Genomic DNA, 19,758 nt, shown 5'->3' with positions numbered 1-19,758 from the left:
TCTTCCTGTACAATCTCCTTTCCTCTTTTTATTTCTTTTCCCTTTTAGTCAGCAAAGGGAAGTCATCAGCCAATAATGCAATACACTATTAAAAATGTGCTGAAAAGGGTACACATACAATTGATCACGTAGGATAACAACTATATTTGGTTATATAATTTCAACGTGAATTATACTTCAACATCTATTTATATAACTCCTTATGCAGATAAATTGCATATCACTTTTTTAGTATTCATAGTGTTTGGGAAAAAGTCATAACTTATATTCAAAAGGTAAAGATATGATCCTACACATGAGGAGAGAGGTACTGAAGATTTATTCCCTGCTACAAGATAGGACTGCCCAGAAAGTTCCGTAGTTACTTAAAATACTGGGATAAAAGAATGTCCAGTCTGGACCTCGTACCCTATCAGCCTGGTATGATCTGGAAAATTAAACAGCAGCACCAAGGACTATTGTTTTCTGATAATTTTTTCCTCATTATTCTGGCAATCAACTCCAATCAGGAAGCTATTTCTTGTTGTTCTGAATGTAAATAGGACTACCCAACATACACTGTGTTCTGCACTCTACTCTAGTGTCCTAATCCTCCTAAGTGCTATGAGATTTATATTGTGAAGATCATGTAGCATGCTATAATTTATACTTAAAAGTTGCCTTGCAGTTTTTTACCCTTGACCTGCTCTTCCCTTATATCCAAATTAATAACTTCTACAATCCATGCTTTCATATGCATATATAGGTAAGTAAAAAAAATATGGGGGGGAAGGAAACAATGACAACAAAATCGACCTTAAAGGACCCCCCCTCAAAAAAAAAAAAAAGAAAGATTTACTGTGTCTAAAAAAATTGCTTGGTTAAGTTCAATGGCTCCATGTAACAAACATATGATACAGCAGGTTAACAGTAAAAATAGTATTCATGTACATTCAAAATTTTTTTACTTCTCAAATAAGATCACTAAGGCAGTACACAAAGTATAGAAGGTTTCAGAAAGATCTTCTCCATTAAAGCTCCAGTACTACTGCCAAGCACAGATAGAAGTATAAATATAGATAGATAAAGAGATGGACAGATAAGATACCAGGGTCTAAGTCACAGAGATAAACTTAAAACTTGACAAATCAGCCCTTGCAAGTAAAAAGTGAAAGATATCTTCACTTTAGAGCCTGTAAACTGAAGGACAAAATAATGTTCATTAATGCAGGTTTAAAACAGTTCAATTTAGATTACAGAAAAGAAGAACTGTATTCACAAGAAGCAGTAACTTCTTTTTGCTTTAATGTGGTGATGCAGAGTGATTTCAAATCAGTAGCCAGAAAAGTATCTGTCCCCAGAGCAAGCAATAGCTGAGTAACACAAGTAACAGCAGCGCACGTCTTGGCACTAGCCCACGAACGAGCATCAGCCAGAGCAAAATGAATTGCCAAGAGCTTAGAGCATGGTTCAGTTTGCACCAGATCTGCCAGCACTGGGGTGGGGGGGGAAGAAAGTGGGGTTGGGGAAATAAGTGGCATTTACTTGGGCTTCGCAACAGAATTTCTAAAGCAGCCAGGTTTCCCTCGTGAAACCAGGCTGAGACTAACCGCACATCTCCTAAGACGTAAGGGGGTGCTAACCCGGCGCCGATTTGGAATAGACGGTGCTACGCCACCCAGCCCGGGACAGGCCGGCGAGCACCGGGCGCAGAGCGCCTGGCACACGCGGGACACGTGCAGACTGGACCTGTATCCCGTGAGGTGGTTTCAAGCCCCCTGCCATTATACAGGCTTTTCTTCCCGAGCAATGGACGGCACAAGGGGACTGGAGGATGCACAAAGGGTATTCCCGCTGCACGGGATTATATTTCTTGTTTAAAATGGGGCAGGGCAGGGGGGAGAGGAAGACAGAAGCGGGAGAGGCAGAAAAGTTGACGTGCATAAGCTGACAGGAGGGGAAAAATGCTCTGCATTGCTTTCATTAGCTAGTATAACACGTAAAGAAATATAAGAGATCCAGGTGAACAAAGTGGACGATTAAGGGGAAGACCTGAGAACGAGCACAAGCAAGACCTGGAAATTGGTAAGAACAGGAGAGATGAAGGGGGACCAGAGTAGTGCAAAGGGAGCAGAAGCAAGGAGAAGCTGACAAGCACTGAGCAGGAACAGGAGAGAAGGGAGGAAGAGCAGCTAGAAAGGAGTCCACAGGAGCAGCCGAAAAGGAGCTAAAAAGAAGCTAGAGCTACTAGAGAGCACTACGTAAAGCAGCCTGAAATGACACCCTTTACTCCAAGCATCATGCTTTTCATGCATGAACCTACAGATCCCTTAAGATAAAGCATGCTCTCACCTCCCTCTAGTAACGAGGTCACCAAAATAAATAAATAAATAAAATTGAGGGGGCTTCGGTGGGTTTTCACCTTCCTTTTTGTATTAAATAGCACAGCCTCAAGATGTTCTTTACACCTGCTAACATGTTCAAATGAGACCTTCAAAGGCTTGGGGCTGAACTCTCCAGGGCGGGCACCCTTGTCGTTGTTAGGCTGAGGGTAAATACAAAATTGCAGTTAACCACAAACTTCAAAAAAATAAATAAATAGAGAACATTAAATATCATGCCATCAAGTCAACAGGAAACTGAAGCTCTCTAAGGAAATCATGGTCATGAGATACACATTGTGTTCTCATCAAAATATAACTTTTTGTTGTTGTTTTTTAATAATCTTTTCTGTTTAATACTTTTATGTGACAATGAAAGCCAGTAGGAGAGGAAGAGGGGGAAAAAGCAGACGGTCATGGTAAGAATAACAGTTTCAATTGCCTTTTGCACTCCTAGCAGTATCAAAAAGACGAAGAAAAACCATATGCTGCGAGTATATTAGGGTAAATAAGGAGATGAGAATTACAAAAGAAATTACAATGGAGAAACAGCAGATTTTATATTAAACAATCAGTTTTCAAGGACAGGTCTTTTCTCGTGATAAGTAATCTGAAAAGTACAGCCCCTTCACAGGCAGCAGTGAGATATGGCACTCCTGCCTATCTGCAGCCTCGCCGCGTGGTACGTCACCTGCTACTAGAGCAGCTGGAGCAGTTCATCACTTGTGCCCCAGACTTGCAGAGCTTGTTGCACATGGCACTGGGCACACAGAAGAGAGAGGAGCACCCTAGGAATTCTTTTCTTTTTTTTTTTCTTTTTTTTTTTTTTTGTTCATCTGCATGTCTCTGCAGCTCAGAGCTCTGCTCGTTCCTATTCTTTAGCTAGTGCACTTATTTTTGACACACACAAGCGCATGCACACACGTTAGTCAAACGGAGTCTAAGGTCCAGTACCTCCAGAGAGGGATCATGGGTCTTTTTCTCAGCTGATTGGTAAGAGAAGGAACAGATGAATCTTTTGTTTCTTCAGATGAACAGCTTGATTTTTGTGACCACTAAAACTAATGTTTCTCTGACCAAAACATACAAAAGGTAAAAGAACACTACACTATCAGCACGTGGAGGAGAGCATTGCAGGATTAGCTAGTCAGCTTTGCATATGCACCGCAACGTACAGAGAGCTGTTTCCAAGTGACACTAAATCCAAAGAGGTTTAAAGTGCTAAAGTTCTCAAAACAATCCCTACAAGTGCAATTAACAGAATACGTTGTATTTTGACTTTCTAAATACTTTAGCTAAGAACATCTTAAACTCTTGATATCAACAGTAAAATACATTCATTTAAAGAACAGAAAGAGATATAATTAGAATTAATAAAGTTAATGCTTGCAAAAATGCTCCTTCATAAACAGTATATTTACCAAGAGCACTTTCCCAAGAGCCTTGTGTTCCAGTTGTAACACTTTTCCCTACGATTCTGTACTCTGCATAATAAGTTTGGGCTTAAAGAGCTTCTGCATTTTGTTGCACCCAAGATCTACGCAGTCACATCTCATGAAACCATGTACACTTCTAATCCCAGACTGCCTGACTAAGCATCACTCTAATTTATGCTGCTGGCATTACTTCTGCGGATACTGTCTCTGTGAAGGACAAGGACAGCACAGAAGCGAGCACCCAGGAAAATTCCGCCAATGCAAGTAGAGATCCGCGTGACACTGACTGTCTGCTTTGTACGAATGGGAAACCCAAAGCTTTGTCTCCAAAAGTTTGACAACGCAGTTTCTCAGGTAAGCTACCCTTACTATATGGGAAAAGAATACAGCTCAATTCATGAACTACCTGGCAGAAAGAGAGAAGTTAACAGCTACAAGAACTTTGAGTAATCAATTTTGTGCTATGAGTTCCACTTTTCAGCAAGCCATCTGCATTGCTCTACTTGTTTGGATATTCCTTCTCAGCATATTCACTAGAACAGTCTAATGCTGGTACAATTTGCTTGGCAGAGTACTCCACACACCTTGGTTAAAAAAAGTACTTTAATATTTGCAGACTTCTGTTCCACAACTAATCCAAATAGAAGCAGCTGTTCTCCTGCTTCACTGAGGGGCCCTTACTAGCACCCCAAAAAAAAAAAAAAATCGACTATAAGGAAGTATCATAATAGTTCAAAGCAATCATCATATCAATTCTGATGCCACGGCTGCTTCTCTGGATTTGGGGCTGTATCACAGGGCAAAGACATTCAAAGGACTACAAAGATTAGATGCCCAGCTCCCACTGACACCACCTAGTAGTGAGCTCTTCAACCCTCTAACTTAAACACAGACCGTAAGTCAACAGTCACCATCACAGCCATCAAAATATACGGTCATAGAAAGGAAAAGTGTCCACGCTAAAAGGCACTCATAATATTTGAATCCTGCAAGTCTGAGATGCGATTTTTCCTCAGGAGTCCTCACTTTTAATACTGACTTCCATTGAAGTAGGTTTAGGTCAATTTTGAAGAAAATCTCCTGTTAAAATAACTAGTTACGTTATCAAGACGTCTCAGGAATGCAACAGAGGATTGACTCCCCATACAATAAAGTGATGGAGTCAGCGCGCCAAATTATGTTTTTTAGTTTTTTTATCTCAATATCAAATATCTGATATCAAATCAGATGTGAACCTCTGTTAATGGAGAGAGGAGGCCACGCTGAAACATATTCCTGAAGGGAACGGTTAAAAGTTAAATCTCTGCTTATGCATTTTGCTGGATCACATCAGGAATCAAGCCCTATTTTGACAGTTTTGTAATGCAAAATAGAAAACACATACAGTAGAAATACAATCAAAGTCCTTGCTACTTGAGTATCTGGAAGTCTTTCCTGTTTATAAATAGTAAAAATGTATGTTTATGTAAAGGGAAACAGTGATTTACTAGAACTGATTGCTTCGCAGTCTAATTACTTTTCAACTGGCTGTTCCAAATTAAGATGTCATTGATGGCTTTTTGTGATATATTTCATTTTAAGCAAATTTATTCTATAATAGAGCACATCATAATGGAAAGCAGAGTTCCCACTCTTCCCTCCTCTTTGTAGCTTGATATCTTGACAAGTAAATTAAATTTAGCAGTTAAAATGCTTCCATTAGTAATTTTATTAAGTTAATTAAGGAATCTCTCTTTCTGAATTTTAACTACATTCACTTCAGCACAACCTTGATATTTAATTCCATATATTTAGTAACCATCATGGTTTCTGAGACAAACAACTACTTACACAACATTCTTGAGACTATAAGAAACTTCACTAAGGAAAAAGTAAAGACTTTCTTTAAAAATAAATTTCAGAACTCTTTTATGTGTAAATTCTTTTGCTTTCCAAAATAGCAAACTAAATAAACAGTCCTACTCAAATCTAGGCAGCATGTTTTCTATGAGCAATTCAAAAATCTACAAGCCACAGCAATCATACAGAAATTACACATCTAAAACAGTAAAAATGGATAAAGATGGGTAAATTAGCATCAATAAAGGGAGAATCAGCTGATCTCTCATCCATAGCTTAAGCCAAATTCATAACTGTTGGTTAATGGGAAGTCTATGTTTTATAAACAGTGCTCTAACTTTCATTTACTTTTCTAATCTTTCATCGCAGACAAAGCATGGAAATAACCAAACATTATGAGAACAACTATTCTCTTTTATACCCCTCATCTCTGAAATGAGGGACAACGTGAACTCCCTCTAGATCAACTGCCTCCAAAACAAAGAAATCTGGGTAACTTGTATCTAAACTAAACTCGTATTATAAACGTGAACTAGTGGAGTGCTTTACTTTTTCAGTCATCACACTGAAATATACAATAAGACTTCTGCAACATTTAAGCAATAATCTAATCCAATTCGTCTTGTCACTTAAAGGAAGGAGATTCTTCAGTAAATAGTCAAACATTTAATTTGCCCCAGGACAAAGACCTCATGTCCACTTGTCCGTTCCATGGTCTGCTGAAACGTCTACAAAAACTGAAATAAGATTATTTAAACCCAAACACTAACCATGAGGAAGGTTGACATTCATTGTGTATGACAAGACCACCCAGGGGCATGGTTCAGCACAGGCAGATTAACATGTACAGATGTAATACCGCTCCCTATCACAGCTAAACACACACGACTCAGGAAGTAATAGCAATTGTGAAGGGGGAATTCCTTGCTGTACGAAAGATCTGCTGATATGGATATTGGGAAAAAAAATCCTTCAGATGTCTATATTAAAACAGAGAGAAATGCTATAGCATTCATTGATCCAACCTGATCTTAAGAAAGGTCAAGTGACATCTGCAGACGGTCTTTCATGTTTCAGTACTAACAGACACTTAGAGAAAGGTTGAGAGAAATATGGCTTATGAGTAACGTAGAGAAAAATCACTCAGATGAACCAACTATGGAGGTCACATACAAAATTAAATTAATCACTCAGCTGTGAACTGCTTGGACATCATCTATTCTTTCCTATAGGACCAGCCAACTAGTAGCTCATGAACGGTATAAATCTACCTTCCCCATCAGGAGATCATGGTTTGCGTGGAGAAGTCTGAGGGTGTTTATACATCCAAATGCCTGGCTATTAAGCGAGGAAAAAACAGCCACAGAAGTCAGCGCTGCACTCAGTCCCCTCACCCTGCAAAGGTACTGCTAGGGGCAGCTCCTGAACTACTGCCAGAACTTACCCTTCCTACCATTCCCTCCGGTAGGATGGAGATATGTACACACACACTTCCCTGCAACATTCTTCACAAGAGCTTTCCAGCACTCAGGTGGTGGGACAGGCAAGAAGGAACACTGGCACGGGGTAAAATTGGAAGTCTAAATTACAGCAACACATACAGTCCCTATACCACAATTCAGCTGGAGATAAAAGAGGACTTCTTTTCTACCACCTTCATAAGACACAAACTTGATCAATGGTACAAGAAGAGGACAGACTAAGCAATCCAGGCTACCCTAAGCCATAATTTTTTTCTTCATTTTTTCATCAATCTTCTAACCTAAGTGGCTAGGACTATTTATATTAATATTCAAATCATACTGAGGGAGAATTGCCTGTCAATGTGTTGGTCCCATTTGACAATCCAGTTCCAGAAGAGGAAGGTGCCCCTTTCCGAAAGTTTTGGCTGACAGACAGAAAGGAGGTTAAAGCATGGCAGAATTTCTGTACGAACCAGAACAGCTTCAGACCGCAGGGGGTTTTTTATTAGTAATCAAAGAACTTTGGATGAAACTTTTCCTACATAAATGAGGGGGTTGTTACAAAATTTGTACCTTATAATTTACTTTGCAGAAAAAGAAATGCTTTGGACAAACTTGCCTTGATGAAAAAAATGTAAGTAAAAGTTCAATTTGAATAAAAATACTTTGTTTCATCTTTACAAACCAAAGCAAAAGGTTTATTCTTTTATTTTTTTTCCCACTTCTAATTGAAAAGTTGGCACACTGCATTTTGAGCAAGTTTCCAGTCGTAGAGTTAAAAAGTAAATAGGATTGGAAAACACGTGAAGAAATCTTCAAATCCCTTTTTCCTAACTAAAGGCAGAAATAATGATAGGTATTCTCATTCTATCAGGCAAGATATTTGAGTGTTTTAGTAGCCTTAGTATTCAAAGATGATTTTATTTTGTTCTTCCCCAGACTCTGACCAAAGAAGGCGTATTGTTCCTTTCTTCTCTCCAACAGAAGTATTGAAATAAAAAGAAGGAAAAACAACTTTCCATATCATGAAGTTTTGTGCTGTTGAAAGGGGAAATTTGATTAAGTCTCAATTTCAAACAAAAAAAAAATGAGATGTAAAATTTGCTGTGGAGTGTAAAAAAAAAAAATCACACTTTTTTTAAAAAAAAGTGCCTCTGACACTTAGATACATATATGTGCTTCTAGAAACAAATTGCTTTAACCCTAATACGCTATCTTCTGAATCTTAAAATTTTGAACTGATATTTGTTTTATATACAAAACACTAGTTTAGACTTCAGACCAAATGAAGCAAAAATCCTTTTGTCACTGGAAGAAAAATAACCAAAAATAGCCTAAATAGCTTCCACAGAGCAATTTTCAGAAGCAAACCAGACTACTGCCCATCTCGCATGCATTCAGAATCCCCTTGTTTTAGAAGCATGCTGTGCCAGCATCTTCAGCAGGTGACAAATCTTCCAGAATTAATGTTACAGGGACAAGGATTTTTTGGTTTTTGTGCAAGAACGTAAAAATATCTAAAGGGGGGGAGGGGAAGGAAAGAGAGAAAAAAGTATCCTATATTAACTACTTTAGGATGTTTATGGTTGAGGCACACAATGTACCTACAGTAAGTGAATTCTTCAGTATTTTTGCTCCCACACCCTTTTTGAGTCTAGCTAGGTATGATCTGTAAAGTCTCACACTAAGAGAGTAAACCTAACGTCAAGACTATTCAAAAACCGTGTTAGAACATACACATGGCTGATATTCCTCATTGTTATTACTATTTTTTTTCTTTAATCCATATTGGATCAAAGGGATCTTCTCATTTGATTGGATACTGGAGCCTCTCATTTACTGAAACCTGCCTGGAGAAATATTTTCAACTGCTTCTTCACATTCAGATTTTAATATATGATGTGGTAGCTCATCCGAGAAACACACTTTTTAAAATGTGACATTTTATTAAAAGGACAGTATGAGACAAAGTCAACTTCACCTTCTTCTTGTAAGAATCTGCAAGTAGGATATCCATTAAACTATGGACAGAGGAACTCAGAATTTCATTACGCAGAGAGTAGTCAAACCTCCTCCCAAACAGGAGGAAAAAGTAGAGATGTCCAAGCAATTTGCTTATAAAACCAAATGCCTTAGACTCTTCCATTTGTATTTTCAAAATCATGTCCAAAAAAAGTGCCTTGAACTGTGTCTCTGTTCCGTGCCATCTTCAGATGTTCCCTTTCAACTGATATTAAATATTATTATTAAATATAACAGTCCATTTCACCCATGAACCCAGACTCTCCCTGCATTCAGTCAGCCACAAAAACTAACTACTTTTAACCCAGACAAATGTAATACTATTCTTTTTAAGAGATCCTACTGGGTTTGTATGTTCTTTCAATAAATCTGGTCATCAAAACTACGCGAGCAAATAAAACTATTCTTGTTGAAAACAATTACTCTATCTCTTCTTGTCTATTACAAAAGAGGAAGCCCTTAAAAAAAAAAGAAGAAAGAAAAAGGAAAAAAGCCCCCACAGAAATATAAAGTCAGAAGGTATCGCATGAGGTTAGAGTCCATCACTGTGCTCTAAGACAGGATCAGAGACATTTGTGTCATTTCTAACAGGTGTTTTTCCCTCTTACTTAACAGCTCTAATTGCAAGGTTACACCAGCTCTCTAAGCAGCCTATTCCCATGGTTAGAAAGTTTACATCTGAACTAAAAACCAACCATGCTAATAATTAAGTCAATTTATTCTTGTTCAACACTCAGCGGATATGGAGAAGGATTGTCTCATAACCTTTTACATTCAAAAACTAGGAGAATGCCCCAAAATTACTGCTTATTATGCTTACAAAAATTACTACTTTCTAAACTGAACACTCTTTTAACCAAGAGACGTTTACTACTGCCAGTATACCTTGCAAGGAAAGCCCACAATTTTCATTTCTCTCTGCACTACGTCTTCCAGGATTTATCTCAGAAGAGTCAAAAACAAAGCCCCCATTCACCCACGCTTTACAGTTTTGAAGTTCACACATAGAGTCAGCCCCCCTCTCTCCTTCTCCTCTCTACTCACACCATGGAAATCTTCTCTCTCTCCTACATTCAGTCAGCTCTAGTCTTTAAAACGGGAGCACCAGACTTCCCTCCTCAGCCTTACAAGACCACTACAATATAGGACATCACCTTGTCTAAAAAGCAGAGTTCAGCCATTTACACAACAGTGAAGGGAGATGGAGCTTAGATAAGGGTTGCTGAAATCCTCCTTAGCTTTAAATTCATGCCTAATATCTTACCAGTACAGAAGTATTTTCTTTCGTATAATCTTTTTCATCATTAAAAATATACATATTTAACACCATGGCCTTTCCTGACACACACATAATTTGCAGCACAAAGGACTAACACACAGGAAAACAGTCTGTATGTTTCATTAGCCTGTACGGGCCATTATAATAAACAATTTTTTAAAGCTTACAGATCAGATATAAACTTACCACCACAAAAAAGGCCTCTGTACTTTCCACACAGTTCATTCAGCTTGCACTGTGCAAAGGACTTTCCCTGCCCATAGGTAGTCACTTAAGACAAGTTCAGAACAGCTGAAGGAAATCTGAAAATCAAATCTAGCCTTCCATAATTTGATTTATAGGAAATCGAGGAACAAAGTCTTACAGAGGGGGCTTTAAATAAATCATAATTAATTACATGTGCAAATGCATCAACTAAATTTGGATGCACAATTAAATAACTAATCACAGTTTGGAAAGGCTGAAAATTGCAATTGCATGCCAAAACAGACATCCGTGCCCCAAGGCCAGCCCAGGTGTTTCTGGTTGCTCACAGAGCCAGGCACTGGTTTCTCTGCAATGAAGTGCCACCTGTAGAAAGCACCTGAGCCAACCTGCGTCACAGTTAAAGGAGCGACTGCTGGGTTTTATAGTGGGTCAAATACAACAACTTTTTAAAGTGTGTTCAAGATGTTTCTAGAGCATCAACTGAGAACAACAACAAAAAGAAAACCAATCTTAGTCTGATAATTAGATATATAAAACATACCTTCAGTTAAAATCAATTTACATAGCTAGAAACGAACGCTTTTCTCCCAAACTCTCCTCTCGTGAGGAGTTTCAATGTTCTGTTTAAACCCAAAAGAAAAAGAGTACAGTGACTTCAACAGTGAGCACTCAAGAATGTTTACCAGAGCACTGAATTCAGATCCGATATATTCTATGTTCAACGGAAATTTCCTTACCTGCCGACTCTTTCTTAAAGATCTTCCTTTCTATTCCAATTTTGTCCTGCCAGCAAATACAAACAGAACATTGAGATATTTGGAGATACTATCTCATGACATCAAATTAACAGACTTTCAGGTCAGAAGGGACCATTAATTTTTATCTAATTTGATTCCAAATAGTATTTTCCTCATCACTGGACTCAGGATTTCTCACCCCTTTCTCCTCTGCTGGATTTTTTTTCGCTCTGCATATTATTCTCAAAATTCTTCCCACCCCTAATTAGTTCTTCATCAAAAACAACAATGAAGTGCTACAAAACTACATAGCAAATTGAGTTTTTATTGCATTTCACAATCTAATACAAACACTTCTTTTAAAAGAAAGTGTTATGCTCCCATTACTATTTGCTTATAAATTCTCTGTAGAAGATACATTTAATATCTAACTTTAACGCGAAGTTTGAAAGAAATTGGGCAGGAGGAAGCACCCTATCTAAGAACACACAAGCAGACACTTAGAAAAGGCTTGAGGAGGAGTTCCTCCTCTCTTTTCTGACTTTCCACTGTTATTTTTGTATGTATTAATGGCCTACTGTCAAAAGGAGCCTGCAAATCCAACAATAATATGAATAATAAGCTAGAAATTAAGTAACTTTTCTGAATTACATTTGTGGTTAATTGTTTAGAATATCCTGACTGACGGTAAGCAGAGGAGAACAAAGATTCAGGAAATGAAAAAACAACAGTACCTTATGCCTTTACTGTACTTCTGAACAGAAATAGCTGAGGAGACAGTCTGTTCCAAAGAGTTTACCGTCTGAACAGCTGCTCACCTCTAACAAACCTGCTACCTGCGTGTTTACAGCTCCTGTTCTAGCTCTGTTACTCGCTGGCATTTACCTGACAGCCTGGGCATTGCATTTCTAGCCCATTGCACACACAAACTGTGATTATAAACTTATAATTCCCATACATTAAGTATGTTTGCAGACATGCCTATGGTAAGACTGCAGCTGACGGTGTTCTAATTCTGCACCAACTCACTAGGCTGATGTAACACCAGGACAAAATCCAATCCATAAAATCTGGCAGCGTGGGCCCTCCCGAATTCAAAGGTACAAGGCTGAGACAGTGGTAACCACAGTTATAGGGTAGCTGGATACGGAATTACCGTTCCAATGAAATTGTCAAGAGTTATCTTGTTACTAGGAGCTGGAAAACCCTATTTAATGAACTAGACAGTAACAAAGAAAATAAAAATACTTTAAGAGCTACAGTATGAGAAAACAATAATTGGTCCAGACTTCACGCACATGACGAAATGCGCAGGGATGGCATTAGCACCAAGCAGTATTATCAACTACCGGGGGACTGCTGTTTGGTCAGATCTTATACAATTATATATTGTAAATGGGGGGTTGCTTTAAGTGACACAGGTTCTTTCTCACACAACATGTAAAGCAGGCCAAAATGTAGTCACGAAAATGTAGTTTGTGTGGGAAAGTTTGCAAGCTTTTAAACAACTTGAGGTTGGAAGAAATGCTTTTGCCACTATTACTTACTGGTAAGAACAGACCAATTTCACACCCCAGCATGATTTGTAATGCCTTTGATCACTGTTCACAGGAGACAAATGATCTGTAATAGATCCACAGCACCATAACCCTCACGTAAGTATTGCGTTTGGGTTGGCTGGTGGGGTTTCTTGAAGGAGAGGGTGTGTTCTTCAACTTTATACGACTAAGGCGCTGCTTCACAAGAAAAAAAAAATGCAAACATATTAAAACCCCACAGCACACAACTTTTTTTGCAAGCAATTCATATTTACCAGGGAGGAAGACAACGCAGGGAAGGATTTTGGCAGTGTAGAGCTGGACTCTTTACATACTGAGACAGACTAGAGCGAAATACCAGACACAACGGAAAGAGAAGGATAATTTCTTTAGTTTACTGTTGTGAAATTTAGTCAATGAGACTTTTTCCTCCTAAATAAGGTACAAGATTTGATTCAGCTACCACAGTGAATAAAGGTAGGGGGAGGAAGAAATTAAGGTGGATAGTTTCACCCAAACATTTTTAATAACAATACCTAGTTCTGGCAGATCCCAGCACACTTCTGAACTGCTTTTTAAATGTGGGGAAAACAATACAAGAAAGGACTTGATTTAGCACCAGCTTGCAGGACAGCAGCAAGACCAGCAACAAACGTCCCGAGGCCCAGACAAGTGCTCCATTCACTGGCTTACAGTGACTCCCATTTAGCCGGGGTGTCTGCAGAGCGCTTCCCCTCCCACGGGCAGGCTGCTCGGGCTCTCGGCCAAACTACCGAGCACTCAGCTGGGGACCTTGGAGAAAGCTGTTGTGAATTAAGCTAGATGCCTCCACCAAGGCTCCCCTGCTGCGCCCCAGGGGCTGCTTTGGGCTGAGGCTCTCAGCCTCGACCCCACTGATCTGGAGGGCTCCTGGCTGCCCCTGGGGCCAGCCCCCCTCACCTGCCCCGCAGCAGCCCTGCTCCACAGTGCTTACCCCCTCCCTGGGGCTTCCTGGTGGTGGCCTGACCCCCACTGGTACCTGACCTGCCCCACAGAGCAGCTCAGCTCCTGAGATGGGCAGAATTGAAAGCTATGGCTTGTTTCTTTGAATGTACACATACACACAAACACACAAATCTGAAGGAAAATAGAAATGCAATCTAGATAAAAGCAGGTTTTGCAAAATGATGGCTTGGGGGGCTTTCTAGCCCCTTTGGTAGACACGTAAAGTGATCAGACCTCCACAAAGGGTCATACTGGAGCAGCAGAACTGCTGGATGCAAGTTGCACCTGAACAGATCACTGCAACATTCGGTCTCCCCAGTGACAACTTCCTGTGTAATTTTTGCTTTAGCCAAAATGCCCGATGCTTACTTGCAGGGGGCTAGCTACAATTTACATGCAGCATTCGTAATCAAAATATACATCTCGCAATTGAGGTTAGCAAATTGGAAGCAATTCACTTTCATTGCATGCAGAGCAAAAATTAGAACATGAAAAATGTCCTACTTTTCTATAGGTGTGTTCTGACTAAATACACAGTTTAAGCACTGAGACAAAGAGTATTTCTAATTCTTGCAAGGATGCCCATTCAGCATTGATAATCTCTGACATGAAAGGCACAAGGACACTATCAGCTTTCTCAGGATCAGCAGAGGACAATGCTTGTTATATTCTTTCCGGGCAAAAGAAAGCAACCACACCAATATGGCCCTTTCCTCCGATAATTTTGTCTTATATCAGTTTAGTCTTTTCCCCTCGTGCAGTTTGTCCCCATTTTAAACTTTCCACCAACATAAACACTGATTTAAAGCCAAAATCTGACCACAAGGTACTGATTCCGTATCCGCTTACTTTACTCAGGACCACTTTTATGAGTGTATATGGAGGAATAGCTTGATGCATCAATATCAACAGTAGGTCTAAACATCTAAAGCAAGGCATTGTCATTTGCAGAGAAAATCAAGTTATACAAAGTTTTTGATCGTTCGTTATTCAGCACAACATATTAATCAATGTAAATACGATCACTGCAGTCTGGCAGAGGGCAGACAGGCAGTTAAAGGTGACATTGAAGCAGTGTACTTCCTGGCTAAAGATGTACCAAACCAACCACTACGAGGAGGCAATGGAAGTAACTTGTTAAGTCACGAGCAGCTAAAAATGTCACAAATTTTTAAGAAAGTTTTCATGGGTGAGGAGGAAGATTCTGACACTGAAGCATGTGGCTGGTATTACTGGCTTCATCATCACTAAGAATTCAAGGTAAGATATCCTCCTGTCGCCACTGACAAAGTCCTGTTCTTTGAGAATGATTCAAATAACTGAATGGACATTTCTAGCTCCTCCTGAAGAGGAAAAATGCCACTAACAATGTGCTAGTAAAAAAAGAGTGAGAGAAATAGAAAGACGTATTTGTGGGTATTTATCAGGAAAAACAAACTCTGATATATATATCAGTCAATAATAATACCTACCCACAAGCAAATATAAAAAATCCACATTCACTGGCCATAACAGCACTAGAGTTTACGAAAAGAACAGATACAATGTCCTTAGACTCTTCCAGATTTCTGATGACTTCATTTAAAGAAGAGTTGCAAAAATACATTATTTATAGGTATACTTTCCAATTTTGTTTCTAAGGAACATATTATTAGAGAGGAAATGTCATATGTAGGGAAAAAATAATTCTGTCATACAATTCTACAGTATTGTCATTGTCATGCTGTTGTTGAATTCAACCAAACTCAGTTCCAGGAGGACTCAATCACCTGCACAAGAAGGTGAAGGAGGACTGTGAAGAAAAAGTATAGAAGTACTTGTCTTTGACGGACAGAGACTCTAGTTACAGATACTGACTTCCAGGTCCTCAGGAGAAACTGATTGAAAGTACTGTTAGAGAACATTTAGGTCAGAGAGAGAGATTTGTTTCTCATGTTGCAAGCACTGCAGATGGTGGTGTAATACGTCAGACTTCACGAACTACTCAAACTCCGGTGATAAAAATTATGGCAGAGGATATAACTGCATAGATGTTCACTGTTCTGTACTCAACCAGTTATTCTAGACATGCCACTCATGGCTAGCATCACGCACAAGTCAAGGTCACTTAGCACTAGCCTTATTAATCTGTAGGATATGGCAAAGAGAAAGGGTCCAGCAGGCATCGCAGCAATGGCCGGATGCACTACCCAAACCACATGCCTCAACCAGAGATGATAGGTTTGGTCAAGAAAAAGTGAGTTTGGATAAGAAATCTGCACATATGTTTAATATTCAATGCACATCTTACAAAATAGGTACTAAGATCAGAAATAGGAGAACAAGTTACACGTCAGATAGAAAACACTCCTTCCGGAACAGAGTCAGTATGACCAAAATGATCCAAATTAGTGACTCAAAATAGTCAGACTATATATTCTATAAAGAGTCTATATTTAGATGATTCTCTTATCTCTGTGTCTCATTTTGGACACTATGCAACTCCAGGCCTCATCTCTCAGGTTGTATGTAGTTCCTTTTTTCAGATGACAGAAAGGCAGAATATTTATACTATTTACACTGAGACCAACTCCTTTCAGGTACAAATGGGTAGTTATGATTTTAAAGAAAGAATGATTCTGTTTCAGAAGTTCTCTGTTGAACAACTCCACTGACCACACCAGTTCTCTTACTTTGGTTTTGTACTCCTGAGAAGCGTCAGTCACATTTTTGCTGCCTAGAATAGTTAGCTGTGTCTTCATTGCTGCTCCTTCTCCTCTAGTTGTTCTCCAGATCATTATTCGAAATCCTTCTGTTCCTTCTTAACTTTTGACTGACGCAATAATGTGAGGTTTTGTATTAAGGATATATATTAAAAAACCCATAAATGTAGTTTATGCTCTCATTGTGATTAAAGAAGCTGTCATGTTTCAGATATCCATGTCATTGTGTTTGAAAATGTAGTCCATAGTTTCAACCAACATACTACTGTAAATTCAAATGAAACCATTCTCTTTGCTTATAACTTTCTTTCCTTCAAACGTATAAAATAAGGAAATCCTAAACACAACAAAACTTCTGTTCTGTACGTTACTCCAGAAACCATAAGACTTGTTTCAGGGTACCAAATATGGAACAAATTTAATAAAAGGTTGTTAATATAATATATAACAAATATGAGGAGAGAGGTATTCACATAGACTTAATAGAGCTGAGAGAAAGCTTAACATAAAGAAAAAGGACTGTTAACACACTTATAAAAAAAATGCTATACATGGACACAAAGACAACTTGTTGAAAGGCTGTGGATACCAGTTTCATATAACTTTCTACCCTGTGTAATTTTGTGAGTATTTTAAACAACCAGGTGTGAATCCAGTAAAAGGTTTGACATTTTATCTTTGCTTATTTGTTTTACTGGGGGAGGAGGAATTAGTATTGGTCTAATAAATGAAATTGAGATAGTTATATCACAAAGAAGATGAGAGCTAAAGATCAAAGTGTGACTAAACCTTGAAAAGTCACTTGGGAGCAGATTTACACAAGCTAGATTTGAATCAGCCAGATTCAGATAGCCCAAGCTTTCTCCACGTCCATATACTATTTTCCTCTCCTGACTGGCTCTACGCCCTGAGAGATATCTAAACAATAACAAACACTACGCACTGGGACTGAGGAGAAATGTAGCCTCCTGGGGCCCACTGTGATTTTCAAAAATGCCTTACTTACTCTGAAATCAACAGTAATTAGGTGCCTGTTCATTTCTGAATACCTAATACACATGTATCTGCATTTCCACATACCAAAATACCTTTAAAACTACATCCTTGATCTTTCGCTGAATTTAACCATTTACGGAACACAAAAGCACTTTTGGGGGAAGGAAAAAATATAAGAACCACAGGCAGGGAAAACAGGGATCATGATGGAGACACAAGGAGTTTGTTGTCCAGATCTGGACCAGCTTGTGAGAAATCTGCATGGAAACATGTCATCTCTGCCCACTTTCTTTGCTTCTTAAGAGACATCACCTGCAATGGAAATCCCTGTACCTGTTTCTAAACGAAAAAAAGTACACCCCAGGCAATGTCTTGTCCACCCCATGCAGCGATGCTTGGTCAAAGTGCTCTTTGGGTGCATAGTACCCATACGCCCTTGGAGTGAAGCTCCTCTGGGACTCAGTGCTGGGCTAACACAGGCCTTTGCTGGCCCCTGTGCAAAACTGTAATGAGCAAGCACAGCTGAGCTCAGCCCCACAATCCAAAATAAACCTATCTGTGCAAATGCCTGGGGAAGGAAAGGCTAAAGGAAACAGAAATATAATGACTACGTGAAAAGACAGAGGTAAGAACTCAGCTGGGGAAAAGCTGGTGACTACGGAAGAGAGTGATATGTGAGGCAAACGAATTCAAACCCTGTGAGACACGAGAGGAGGTTATCAAGAAGAGGTTATCATTTTATAAAGGCTGCTCTTCTCTCTCTAACTTGCTGATGCTCTGGGACCAGGCACACAGAGGAGGAACGACGGCCCCCCCGCTACACACCTGATCCCATCAATGGACATTCTTCTCTTCTCCTTCCCTCATCTTTCTTTCAGTACTTCTTTCATGATTTCCATTAGCCTGAACCCACAAATATTACACTTCATAAAGTCATAAAACTTCCTGTGGGCATGATATCAGTGTGCCCACAAGAAAATATTCACGAGTGCAGACATGAGGGTTGCGAATGCACAGAATAAAGCACTCAATGTTAATGCAGAAACTCTGGCAGAAACTTTTTTTTATCCTTTGCATCCTCCTTTCAGTCAATACGAAGGCTGAAATCAGCTGTGGGAGACCAAATCATCCTCACAATTTGGTCGCAGCTATCTTCCCAGAGACAGCCGGCAGTCTCACAACTCAGCGACTAATGGGTGCCACTGGGGCTTGACCTCTGACTAGTGTCCGAGGAGCACGAGCAGATCCCAGTTCCCATGCACTTCCCTGCCCAGGGTCTAGGACCCTGGAGCAACTGGAGTCCACAGGTGTGGAAAGCTGGTGCTTAGAAGCACTTCTTGCGGGCTGCATCTCATAACCCATTCTTGGTTATCTGCTAAGCTGCTAACACTGGCTCAGGATCGCTTCCTGAACCAGTACTTCAGTCAGACCTCTCTTTGGATGAACTCCTGATTCATAGCCTTGTATATAAATGCAGAATAAGATCTACTTGCTGATTTCCATTACAACCACTCCAATACCAACAGGTGACTGACATCAGGGTTTATTTCACTGCTCAGTTTAGTACTCTCTATCTTATTTTCCTACCTAACTTGCACATTGTGAGACTCATTAATAAAACACTTTGAAATTTGCTGGTGTGGAATACTCTGTAAATGCAAATTATGACGCTAATATTAGGTTTTAAAAGAGCTGTACTTAAGAGTTCTATTCTTACTAATTCCTAGCATCCATTGAAAACATTTTTACACAAAATAGATTAAACTCTTTGTGAAATATTCTTGTGTTAGTGTTCCCAGGCTCAAAATTTAAGCAACTGGGATGATAATGTATCCTTTTAATCTAATACGTATTTACAAAATCTATGCAAATCTCTGTAAAGTCCAAGTTGTTTTTCCATAGAAAGAAAAGATTTTGTTCCTTTTTCTCTGTACTAAATATTCAGTGCCAGTAGGCCAGCACGCATGAGTAACGCTATAATAACAAACCAGTATGCACACATGGGTGAGGGTGGAAAGCAAAGAAAATAGCCCTTAGGTTTAAGCTTCTAACGGATTATTATAAAGAAAACTAAAAAAAGGCTCCCTTTCCCTAAAGGAGCAGCTAGCCCAGGGCCCCAAGACGGAATCCAGAAGCAAATCTCCGAGTGCCAGAATGACAAGCCAAGAAATGTTACCTATAATTACGAAAACTTT

The sequence above is a fragment of the Rhea pennata genome, chromosome 3 (genome assembly GCF_028389875.1).
Source record: "Rhea pennata isolate bPtePen1 chromosome 3, bPtePen1.pri, whole genome shotgun sequence".
Lineage (NCBI taxonomy): Eukaryota > Metazoa > Chordata > Aves > Rheiformes > Rheidae > Rhea > Rhea pennata.
This window is presented reverse-complemented; position numbering follows the sequence as displayed.